At 40.4% G+C, this 12,851-nt stretch overlaps 1 long non-coding RNA gene across 1 annotated transcript; it reads right to left on the bottom strand.

The window, feature by feature from the left end:
* Window positions 1-4,220: 4,220 nt before the first annotated feature.
* On the bottom strand, window positions 4,221-12,778 carry LOC123620798. The gene is made up of 4 exons (XR_006728950.1): window positions 12,756-12,778; window positions 7,522-7,652; window positions 5,881-5,925; window positions 4,221-4,281 (listed from the first exon to the last, which is right to left on the bottom strand). It is a non-coding gene; the product is annotated as an uncharacterized LOC123620798 (long non-coding RNA).
* Between the last annotated feature and the right edge of the window lie 73 nt (window positions 12,779-12,851).

A 12,851-nucleotide genomic window follows, 5' to 3' on the forward strand; every position in this document is an offset into this window, starting at 1 on the left:
TTCTTTCATCTGTGGTTTGAGAATTTCTTTAAAAGCCTATCATTTTCTTAATGTCAGAATAGTCTTCATAGCAAGAGTGGTAAAGGATTTATAGAGAAAATTTAAGTCGTTGAAAGAGATGTTTTAAAGCAGAGAGAATATAAACGAGTTGGGTTAGGGAGCCAAAATATTCAGGCAGGAAGGAAGGAAAGAAATCCTGGCTGTGTGGAACATTGAAAGGGGAAGAGAAAGATGTGGAGAGTTTAGGAGACCATTACAAAATCCATATGTTAGGTGAAAACAAAGCATTATAGTTACTATTTAGCTTCCCTGACTTAGAAATTATGACCTTCAGACCGGGTGTGGTGGCTCATGCCTGTAATCCTAGCACTCTGGGAGGCCAAAGTGAGAGGATCCTTTGAGCTCAAGAGTTTGAGACCAGCCTGAGCGAGAGCAAGACCCTGTCTATAACTAAAAATAGAAAAAAATTAGCCAGTCAAGTAAAAATAGAAACAAAAAATTAGCTGGGCATGGTGGCTCACTCCTGTAGTTCTAGGTACTCGGGAAGCTGAGGCAGGAGGACCACTTGAGGCAAGGAGTTTGAGGTTGCTGTGAGCTAGGCTGATGCCACAGCTCTCTAGCCCAGGCAACAAAGTGAGACTCTGTCTCAAAAAAAAAAAAGAAAGAAATTTTGGCCTTCAATGTCAATTTCAAGCATGGAAATTATAACTCTAATTCTGCTATTATGAGTCTTACCCGCGGAATATAATGAAGGGGTTCCAAGAGCCAGGAACACAAAAAATTGGAGAGCAATCCATAGGAAACTGATGATCCCATGAGGTCCCCGCCTTGACTCTTTTATGCAATTTCAAATGGCTGTTGGGTTGACAGTTGGAAAGGTGGGTAGATGGAATGTTGCCTAGCTATCCTGTGTTCTTCATGATTAATTAATAGATTAATTTCATATGCTTTAAAATGTATACTATATACTGTAACAGCAAAGACAGCAGAGAATAGCGGTTATAGATTCCCGAATTGGAGCGCCTGCATTCACATTGCAGCTCCACAATGTAGTAACTGTGTGGTCTTTGACTAGTTAATCTCTCTGTGCCTAAAACAAGAATAACAATACCTACGCCTTAGTGTTATAATGACAATTATGCAATTTAATACATAGAAAGTACTTATAATTGCATCTGATATCTAGTAAATACCTAATAAAATTTTTACTATGTTCTAAAAAATAAAATAAAATGTATACTATACTAATGGATAACTACATATGATATAATATGTGAGATATATAGAGATAAATATACATAAACATAAAGATAGATTTCGTGAGGGTGGCAATGTGACATTAATTATTAATACATCCAACTGTGGCCAAAGAAAGGTCCTATCTAGTCAGAAAGAGTTTTATTTCTTTTGGTATCTTTCCATCAGGAAGTTGAAAAAATCATACACTTCTACCTGTCTTACTTCCTTTCTAGCTCTTTTTTTTTTTTTGTACTTCTGCTTCCCTTTTCACAACACAACTACTTCTGCAGGTTTAGTTACCAATCCCAAGTGACTGGTAGCTACATGATAAACCCAGCCCCTTTGCTGGTGATCTTCAAATCGAGATGAGCTTGTTTGGCTGTGTCCTCATATGAAGGGTTAGCCACCAGGACTTTGCAGAGTATGAGTTAGGAAGCCAACTCATAGGAGAGGGTGAAGCCAACACCCTGTGCCGCAGGCAAGAATGCATATGTCTGTCTGACGTGTGGGCCTCTGGAATGCTACTACAACATTTCTCCTGGAATCTGAAGCCTTTAAAGGTTAAAGTGTTCTGGAGCTGGCGTGCTAGAATTGAGTTTACAATGATGTTTGCCTTGATTTCCAATCCAAAAAATTACTGTGGGCTCAGGTTGAATCAGACCAGTGGAGTAGCCAAGAGGATTAGACATCTCAGCAGCTTAGCACCATTCAGAGGGCCTCAGTTTCTCCACCCTTGGCTCCATTTCTGTTTGCTTCTTAAATCCCTGACAAGAAGAATTGACATTAGAATTAGTTCTTATTCAATATCTGATCCTATGCTTAGCAAAGAGAATAAGCTCCACCTAGCTTAAAGGGTGGGGTGAAGAGAGGAGACATTAAGGCCTGCCAATCTGGTAGAATCACATCTCATGGGGTGTGATTTTTATGAGAGCAATTTGCCTTACAGTCTTAGCCACATAAATAACTAAGGATAAGAATCTTCTGTTGCCAGCCTCTCTACAGAGTTTGTATAGGAGTCAAGATTAATAAACACTTAAAAAGTGACCTGCTTATTCACAAGACTGAACCAAAAGTCATCGTGTCCCCAGTAAACAAATAATGCTAGAGCTGAAGAGAGACTATAAGGTAAACATCTGAGACCCTTTCACTTTCAAATATTATGCATTTTCTAGGAAAATAATCTTGGCTTGGAGGATAGCCTTTGGGATCTGGTGCCTTTTTTTTTTTTTAATAAAATCTAGATAGTAACATTTCTATATTGGTGAATTGATTCAAGAAGAAGCCAAAGAGACAAAAAGCAATTCAAACTGTTCATATTCTTTAGTCCTGGGAAGCCTGCACCAGCAGGTTTCTGGATATGGTCTATTTTAGTTCAAAGTGTGATCACACTGTGTAAAATATACATTCACTGAGAATGAGGCATAGCACAAATACCCTACGGACCTGACATCAGGAATTAGGACAGGTCAAAAAAAAGATAAAACTCTTTAGGCAAAAAGGCACAATTTAAACTATTTAAGAGAGATTTATGTTCTTCTTGCCCCAAACCTACATTAGCTATGAAGTGGAGGCCAGTTTTAGCAACTATGCGTCAGGAAACCCTGAACTCTTGCTATGCCCCATCCTGATGTGTCCCGGTGCCAAAAGATGCCAAAATATGTCATCTTTGTTTAGCCCTATGTACTTTTTGCTAAAGTGATTCATTACTGTCTTATCTCAAGGTAATAGGATATCAGTAGATGCAAGGGAGGGTGACAGGATCAAAGGAATGGAGGAGGTGGAGGGGAGAAAAAGGAGTCATTATTTTATAGAAAGTGCTATTATTACTGTTGACAAGGTAAATAACTTTCTTTAGTTTATAAGCCCCATCTTCTTTTATTTTTTCCAGAAATTAGAAAAATGAAGTTCTATCCGGATTGAGTTCAGACTAGAATTTTACAAGTTGCAGTTCTGAAAGCAGCCACATGCTTCTCCTAAACAAGGAATTAAAGTGGTAAAATCTTTATGGCCTTTGTTTTCCATAACTTTTCTTCCCCTTCAGGGTAAAAGGGTAGAGAAGCCCAGTATGCCATGTTTCCAACACTAGGATTCATAACTTACATTTTAAGGATAGCCAAAGTAAGTTGGAAATGAGTTCCTACTGTTTTGTTCTTTATAATTGTTATAGGGGGCTTCAGATAGAAGGGGTTCAGAAACTGACATAGGACAGAGATAGATGCAGTAATTTGCCCAAGGTTAACTACAAAGCAATGACTAAAACAATGATGAGAAGAATTTCTACTCCCAACCCTATTTCCTTTCCAAATCAAATATCCTTGCTGCCTAGGTAACTGTCAGAAAACAAATATTGAAATATTAGGCTGGCCGCGGTCCCTCACGCCTATAATCCTAGCACTCTGGGAGGCCGAGGCGGGAAGATCGCTCGAGATCAGGAGTTCGACACCAGCCTGAGCAAGAGCGAGACCCCGTCTCTACTAAAAATAGAAAGAAATTAGCTGGACAGCTAAAAATATATGGAAAAAATTAGCCAGGCATGGTGGCTCATGCCTGTAGTCCCAGCTACTCGGGAGGCTGAGGCGGGAGGATTGAGCCCAGGAGTTTGAGGTTGAAATATTAGGGGGACCACACATGCCCTAGCTTTTACAGAACAGCTCTGCTTGCAAATATCCTCCATTGTTATCACAAACCATGTAAATGTCCTAGAAATTCCAATATTCTGGCATTTGAGTTTAAAGAAAATGAAAGAAGAATTGTATGCTTGGGAATTAAGGCAAAAAGGGCACTTGATAGCTGGTATCAAGGCCGGGTAACGGGAAGGAGACAGAAAGATCTGATTGCCAGAATAACCAGGCAGCTCAAATGAGGGTAACAGAATCCTGTGCTGCAGAGCATCAGCTGATGCTGAAAAGAATGCTGTCTCCATGAGTGCTTCAGTCAGGCTCACAGCAACACTGCTGTCTTCAACCCACCTTTGGTGCACTTGGACTCCAGCTTCCATTAGACAGGCTTCCATCCTGGAGATATAACATTGTCTGACAAGTCCTATAAAGCCAAACAATGGGGTGATACTTTAGTGAAAGATGTGGGGGATAACTTCATTAGAAAAAAAATTCATTCAGCATTTTTGAAGTCTTCAAACTGCTTTATAAAAGCAAGTCTGTTCATTCCTTACTGGGAACAGCACAATCCTAGTTCTCAAGTCCATATGGTCCTAGGCTCTTAGCCCTTACACAAACAAACCCTAAATTTAGAGATCCAAATAAAGTATACTCTTCAATTAATCCATTACCACTCTGAATAATTGGAAATATATTTAAATGCTTTTCACAGTGTGAAAGAGACAGAATGGAAATCCACAGACTAGAAGAAAGGTTCAATTCTCCTTTTACCATGATCACTGCTAATCTTTTTTTTTTTTTTTTGAGACAGAGTCTCACTCTGTTGCCCGGGCTAGAGTGCCGTGGCATCAGCCTAGCTCACAGCAACCTCAAACTCCTGGGCTCCAGCAATCCTCCTGCCTCAGCCTCCTGAGTAGCTGGGACTACAGGCATGCACCACCATGCCCGGCTAATTTTTTCTCTATGTTTTTAGTTGTCCAGCTAATTTCTTTCTGTTTTTAGTAGAGACGGGGTCTCACTCTTGCTCAGGCTGGTCTCGAACTCCTGACCTCAAATGATCCACCCACCTCGGCCTCCCAGAGTGCTAGGATTACAGGCATGAACCACCACGCCCGGCCAGATCATTGCTAATCTTAAAATTCTTTGTAATAAATCCTAAAGGCACATTCTCATCAGCCAGGTTGGGGCCCCTTGTTCTGCAGAGTAATGAAGGGGTTAAACCAAGTAACTCTCCCCAGTACTAGAGTTGCCGGATAAAATACAGGACGTCGAGTTAAATTTGAATTTTGTATAAAATGAATAGCTTTTTAGTACAAATATGTCTCAAATATTTCACAGGACATGAAATATACTAAAAATATGCAATAGTTAGGGTACTAAATATTAAAACTCTTCCTTTTTTATCTGAAATTCAAATTTAATTGGGCATCCTGTATTTTTTTTTCTCTCTTTTTTTAGGAGCTCTTTATCATCAGCAAGCATCCTGTATTTTTATTTGCTAAGTCTGACAATCCTACAAGTACTCTGCTTTCTGATCTTGAAGATGGCAGCCAATAGCTTTTGAATTGTCTGATTTTATAAAAGGGAATTTTAAAATAGCTTCGTGTGTTTGCAGAAATCTTTTTCTAGAGAGTTGAGTGACATTCTGTAATGTTTAATGATTTAGGCTATGAAACTTCCAAAAGGATTCTCTGGCTCTCTTCTCATTTTCTTACACCCCAGGGTATTCACCTTAGTGGAAAACAGCATAGGTTAATATCAACTGGCTCCTTAAAAATCAACTGTCTCTTCAAATGTTTCAAATACTTTAGATACTATTTCCAAGATTAAATATCCATGCTCAGGATATGGTGGTGATTGTGCCATATTTTATAAGAGAAATTACTTTGAGAGTAATGTTGGCAACAATATGTCAGGCAGCAGCCAAGGGCTGATACACCACACTGGGAGACCAATGATGGTTTTTTATTTCTTTCTGTTACCACTGTTACTATACTAATATACTTTCAGCATTTCTACTCACCTGAAAATGATGCAGGCAGACATGATAGACCTGATTCTGCCACTCCTGTAAATATTAAAGCTTAAACATTTTAAAATAGGAAAAAAAACATTGTGAAGAATGAATAGTCATAGGATTTTAATCAAGAAGTATCCCAACAGAGCCTTACATTTTACCTTAACCCAGAGGAAGGAAATCTTTTCAATAATCCTTAATAATTTTGTTCTTTAGGAAAATCATCTCTTCACTTGTTTATTAAACATTTATTGAGTGCCTAGTGTATGTCACTCAGAGGCTAGTAAATGGCAGAGCCAGTGCCAGAACCCAGGTCACCCTGATTTAGAACAGGCACTCTTTCCTAATCAACACTTGGTCTTCCCATAATCTCTTTCTGGAAACCACAGGGCTGATGTAATTTAACCCAAAGAATGGCTAGAACAAGACAAGGAGGAACAGAGCTTGAATTCCCATTTAGCTCCTCCTTAAGAGATGATGCACAAATTAGCCCACTCAAGAGCTGATGAGTTCCATCACCTGTTTTGTTTAAATATTAAGAACTATTAAAAACATTACTTTCCCTTGGTGGGCGTTGGAATCTTCTGGCTTTCCACCAGCAACACCCAAATCCTTTATTTGTCTCTAGAACCAAGAACGTGTTAATTTCTTCCTCTATAAAATTAGGCGTTGGATTAGATAATCTTGGAAGTTCTTTGTAGCTCATAAATTATATTATTCTAATAATTTTCTGTGGAAAAAAGTTATTCTCAGCTGGGTGTGGTTGCTCACGCCTGTAATCCTAGCACTCTGGGAGGCCGAGGCGGGGGGATCGTTTGAGCTCAGGAGTTTGAGACCAGCCTGAGCAAGAGTGAGACCCTGTCTCTACTAGAAAAAATAAAGAAATTAGCTGGACAACTAAAAATATATAGAAAAAATTAGCCGGGCATGGTGGTGCATGCCTGTAGTCCCAGCTACTTGAGAGGCTGAGGCAGTAGGATCACTTGAACCCAGGAGTTTGAGGTTGCTGTGAGCTAGGCTAATGCCACGGCACTCTAGCCTGGGCAACAGAGTGAGACTCTGTTTCAAAAAAAAATAACAATAAAAAAAATAAAGACTGCTTTCTCTTTTCTGATCTACCTTTTCTAGCCTTATTGTCTTTTTCCCTTGATACATTGCATTCTTTTCCTGAGCCTCTCTCTCTTCTCTCTCTCTCTCTGTTCCTTGGATGTGAACATGTCCCCTCCTACTTTTGTTTCCATGGTCATATTCTGTGTCTTTCTTCTTTTTCTCTCTTTCTCCTCTAGATTCCTCCAGACTCTTCACTCTTCTTTTTGCATCTATTCCCTATGTTCATCTCTGTAGAAGCTACCAGACAGTCATAAAGCCTGGAAGCATAGATTATAGTTTATTTGACCCCCTTGATTATTTCTTCTGGGGTTTATTCAGTGAAAATCAAAGATAAATGATCTGAGACAAGGCATCACAAACTCATTTGCAGGACTTCATAGAAACTCTGCATTAGCACTGCATGTTGCTACAAGTTGGAACAGCATTCCTAATGCATGGTAGGCATTCCTAATGAGGGACAATATAGTGACTATATCATGTAATATTATTGAACACAGCAAGTATTATATCCATAAGCCTTTTATTATGTATATTCACCTATTTCCAGATTTTATGGCCGCTTGTAGTTGATCAGTGGATTTTTTCCTCTTGCCTTTTCTCTTTGTATTATTCGTATTTCTTCATTAGTATGCTCCTCATTAGAACTGGCCCATGTTTTAAGGACTTAGCTTTGAAGACAGAACCAAATGTTCAAGTGGTGTTTACTGAGAACCAGAACTTGCAGAACAGTTAAGTTCTATTTTGGCCCATCTACATTTCTGTCAATGACCAGAATTTCTGTCCCAATTAAGAGGAGAAAGTTACTCAAGACAGTAACTTTCAGCATCCATTTAAAAATGGTGTATCAGCCATGGCCTTGTTACTTTTCTGATACAGTCTGAGAAATTATTAAAAACAATAAAAAAAACCTCTACAGAATATTATTTCCTAAGGGCTTTAAATGTTTATTTTTCCTTTCTTTCCCTTCTCATAATACTATTGAGAGACAAGAATTTATTATTCCTACGCATAAATGAGAAACTGGACATATAGATAGGTTGTGAATTTCTAAAGCCCTGTTGGAGCAGATCTAAAACCAGAAACTGGGTCTCTCTGCTGACTGGATCTCGTCTGTGGCTTTTTATCCTGCAAGAAGCTTTCTGGTTAATGTAGAGGATGTGGCTTGCTTATTCATTGCTCTTGGAAAATGAACTTCTCTCTTCCTCCGTCCCTACCTCAAAAACACACACAAGGGAGAGCACACTTTCACTTGTACTGAAGGCTGTGCCTCCCCCTGCGTAAAAAAAAAAAAAAAAAAAAGAATGATACCTTCATTTCAATAAATGAGCAAGAGAGAAAACAATGAATCCACAGCAGGCTGCCACCTGGAATGGCTCAGGTGATAGCCAGCCACCTAGGGGCAGGGAAAAGGCTGCGGTCACAAGAGATTTCAGTGATTTTTCGCACCGCTGTCATCACAATTTCCAGAAAAGCTGCCAAGAAAAAGCAGGAATTAGCATTTCAAAAAACCCCTCCCCACCCCCTATACACACACTGTTACGGATCTTGGAACTTTTCCTGACTGTTCTTTGCCCTCATACCTTCCTTTCCTCTACCATTCCTGATAAACAGGCAGGGTTTACTTACCTGCACATGAAGAACTCAGTACTTTTGGAGGCACTGCAGGCCCTTATTATTTCTTTCCCCAATCTGGATTGTTTCCTCAAAGCCAAAACCCCAGTCATGCACTCCTTATCCCTGTTCTCCCTTGTTCCTTTCTCCTCTTGCCAGCTCACTCCAAACAATACACTCAGGTCTCTAGCTATCCAGGCACTTACCACACTTAGGTAACAGGACATTGAAGTGCTTATCTTCATTTGTATAACATGTGACTAGTTTGTTATACCCCAACCCAGCACAGTGTCTGGTCTATTGTTGGGACTCAATAAATGTTTGTTGAATAGAACTTGCCTAAATTGGCCTCAGGCACCTCCTGGATTTCACAGTGTGCTGAGTTCCAGGGAAAACTAGACTGACTGACTAGGAAAGGAGCCAACTGCTCCTTTCCTGTCTGGAGGACCCACCCAGAGACCAGAACGGGGAAGCTACACCTTTGCAGAGGGAGAGGGCATGACTGATGTCCCCCCCCCACCCAGCCTGTGATCTCACCCCATGCTTTCTCCTCTGCCATAGGCTAAGACAATCCTGGAACCTGTTTTTTCTAGACTGATTCAGGCTCTTTTACAAGACAAAGCTGCTAGTAGAACAGGCAGTGGGCTAGACAGGGATCAGGATAGACACCAGAGCCTGAATTATTTCATGGGGATCACTAAGAAAGTTATGTTAGAATTTGATAAGGACCTAAGTAGACTCCAAGACAGGTGACTGTAGGGGTTAAGAGTGTGGTCTCCAGGTTCAAATAGTATCAGTGCAATTTTTAAACCATGTGACCTTACACAAGTGACCCCACTTCTCTATACCTCAATTTTCTCACTCTTAAAATGGGGATAATAATAGTACCTGTATCACAAGATTGTTGAAAAGATTAAATGGGCTAATACATGTCAGTGCTCAATATTGTCGTGACTAAGGAGGATGGCTTTCGGATGGCAGCAAGTTTACTATGTTGAGGTTTGCGATGCAAATGCAGGGCTGGAGCAGAGTTAAGTCAGAGAGTCTGGAGATACAGAATTACTTTATATAAAATAAGCGAGAAGAATTTAGAGTTCAGGGTAGGGAAGAAATCAGAGGAGAGAGTGAGGAGGAGAAATGAGAAGGGGAGAAAGGAAAAATTAAAAGCAATTTCAAATTTCCAGTAGTAGAATTGTAAAGATATGTTTAAAGAACAGGTATATTTAATTTGAAATTGCTTATGTTGCTGAGATCTAAACCACTACTAAAGTGGTACAATTCTTTAGAGAGCAGTTTGGCAAAATCTATCAAAATAAAAATGTAAATGTCTTTTGACCCTTTCACTGTATTTCCAGGAATTTATCTGACATTGGTACTTGCAAACTGACTCATGACCTCTTTGTAATACCAAAAGTTTGGAAACTACCTAAGTGTCCATCAGCATGGTATATCTGTGTAACAGAATACTATGTAGCCATTAAAAAGATCGAGGCAGAGTCATATATATTACTTATGAAATAACAGCCAAGCTGAAAAGGGGAGTTACGTCCTAGGCAAAGCACCAAGAGCCAATGGGAAGAGCCATGCCAAAGTCCAAGCTGGAGGCTGAACACTTTTTTCAACTACACTCAAAGGAGACTGAGCAATTAATATTGACAAAGAGAGGTGACTCACTGTCCTATTAAACATTTTTAAAAAATCAATAACTTAGATAATGATATAGCTAGGAAAGATAATTAATAGGATGAATGATAGAAGATTTCAAACTATCTTTTTAAAAACTTAAAAAAAGAATTTATGTTTAGTTGACAATAATTGTATATATTTATGAGGTACAATATGAAGTTTTCATTTATGTTTACAATGTGGTCAAATCATCCTGACAGATTGGAACAAAGTGTCAAAATTAACGAGACGAAATTTAACACGGATAAAGGGAAGACCTACATTTAGGTTTAAAAAAAAAAAATCAATTGCACCAGAAGGTTTTTAGGCCTACTGAATCTGATTTTCTTTTTCTTTTTTTTGTGAGACTAAGTCTCATTCTGTTGCCCTGAGTAGAGTGCTGTGTCGTCAGCCTAGCTCACAGCAACCTCAAACTCCTAGGCTCAAGTGATCCTCCGGCCTCAGCCTCCCGAGTAGCTGGGATTACAGGCTCGCACCACGCCCAGCTAATTTTTCTGTTTTTAGAGATGGGTCTCGTTCTTGCTCAGGCTGGTCCTGAACTCCTGAGTTCAAGCAATCCTCCTGCCTCGGCCTCCCAGAGTGCTAGGATTATAGGCATGAGCCACAGCGCCCAGCCTGAATCTGATTTTTCTTTTAGACCATGGAGCTTGGGCTTCCACCCCTGTAGCTTTCTTCTGCCCTCTCTATGGTTTCCTCTCCATTCCTCCCCTTTAGGCAGCCCTTCTGGAAAATCTGAAACTCTTTCTCTTTTCTTCCAGATGGGGAGCTCTGGCAGAAAGAATGTTCTGGCCTGTGTGCAATGACTCCGTTCTTTCTGCCAAGGGATAAAGCTAAAATCTGCTCTCCTGGAAACCAGCTCATGTCTTTAGGAAGCATGACCCTAGTTAGGGAGAGATTGAGACCTCAAATAAAGGAAAGGTAAGAAAATAATATTCAGCATCCACTGGTACAGTGGATGTTAGGATATCTCACAAAGATATTAGGATTGTGGTTGGGAACACCAACAAATGATTTTAAAAACGGAATCTCCTGTCTCTGAGATCTAACTTCAGGATCACATACTACATTGGTTTTCTTTTGTTTTTTAAATTCTTTTTTTGTAGAGGCCAGGCATGGTGGCTCATGCCTGTAATCCTAGCACTCTGGGAGGCCAAGGCAGGTGGTCGTTTGAGCTCAGGAGTTCCAGACCAGCCTGAGCAAGAATGAGACCCCATCTCTACTAAAAATAGAAAGAAATTAGCTGGACAACTAAAAATATACAGAAAAAATCAGCCGGGCATGGTGGCACATGCCTGTAGTCCCAGCTACTCGGGAGGCTGAGGCAGAAGGATTGCCTGAGCCCACGAGTTTGAGGTTGCTGTAAGGTAGGCTGACGCCACAGCACTCTAGCCCAGGCAACAAAGTGAGATTGTCTGAAAAAAAAAAAAGGAAAAAAAATATTTTTTGTAGGGACAGTGTCTTGCTCTGTCACCCAGGCTAGAGTGCAGTGGCATGATCATAGCTCACTGTAACCTTGAACTCCTGGGTTCAAGGGATCCTCCAGCCTCAGCCTCCTGAGTAGCTGGGACTATAGGCACACCACCATGTCTGGCTAATTTTTAAAAATTTTTTTTGTGTAAAAATGGAGTCTCAATATGTTGCCATGAGGGTCTCAAACTCGTGGCCTCAAGCGATCCTTCCACTTTGGCCGCCCAAAGCACTGGGATTATAGAAGTAAGCCACTGTGCCTGGTCTTCTCTGGACCTCAGATAACTCTAAAGTGTTTTTGACAACCTGTCTAGGAGGCAACAAACATATATCTCACATTTTCCACAGGACAAATAGTGAAAGGGACACATATGAAGCCCAGAAGCATAATGCAATTGACTTCCTATTGAACCCTCAGAAATATGGCAATTATAAGAACTTTTTTAAAGTCCAGAAAGCCTGGAATATTTTTGTAGCCCATTAGTGACTAGGCTAAGGGGAAGAATGGAATTCGGGGTGGGGTTAGGAAACCTGAGTTATGGCCCTTGAAAGGTCCCTGACTCACTGTGTGATAATGGCCAGTTACTTCCTGGCTCAGTATTCCAGTCCCTTTCCCACTTTCCCAACAGCCCCTTCCCCTACCCAAGTAAAATAAAACAATGATTTTATTTGTTCTTGAGAAAGTTAAGCATGATTGTTTCTATAAAGAAATCTGGAAAATAGCCAATCTCTTAGTGTAGCAGTATAAGATGACTTTGTTCATTTTATAAAGAATGTAACTTCCTGGGTGGTACATAAAACCACGAAACCTGTGAACTCTTTGGCTGTTGTTGGGACCCTCAGATGGCAATGAAATAAATAGACAGTCTGCTTTCCTCTGGTATCTTCCGTCTAGGATGACACTGTTGTGTTGCTAACAGAGGGCCCTGTAGAGGTACTTGGGAGATAACTGGGTAACACCCAACTAGGTCAGGGAATGAGTCAGAACTCAAGGACTCGATACTAACCTCTCCCACTCCTGCCAGGAAACCTCTGGGTGAGACAGAGATGAGAAGAGGAGCTGAGGGGCGGGCCTCACGGCTGCCTGCTCTGAGGCCTCTGGC

The sequence above is a fragment of the Lemur catta genome, chromosome 15 (genome assembly GCF_020740605.2).
Source record: "Lemur catta isolate mLemCat1 chromosome 15, mLemCat1.pri, whole genome shotgun sequence".
Taxonomy (NCBI): Eukaryota; Metazoa; Chordata; class Mammalia; order Primates; family Lemuridae; genus Lemur; species Lemur catta.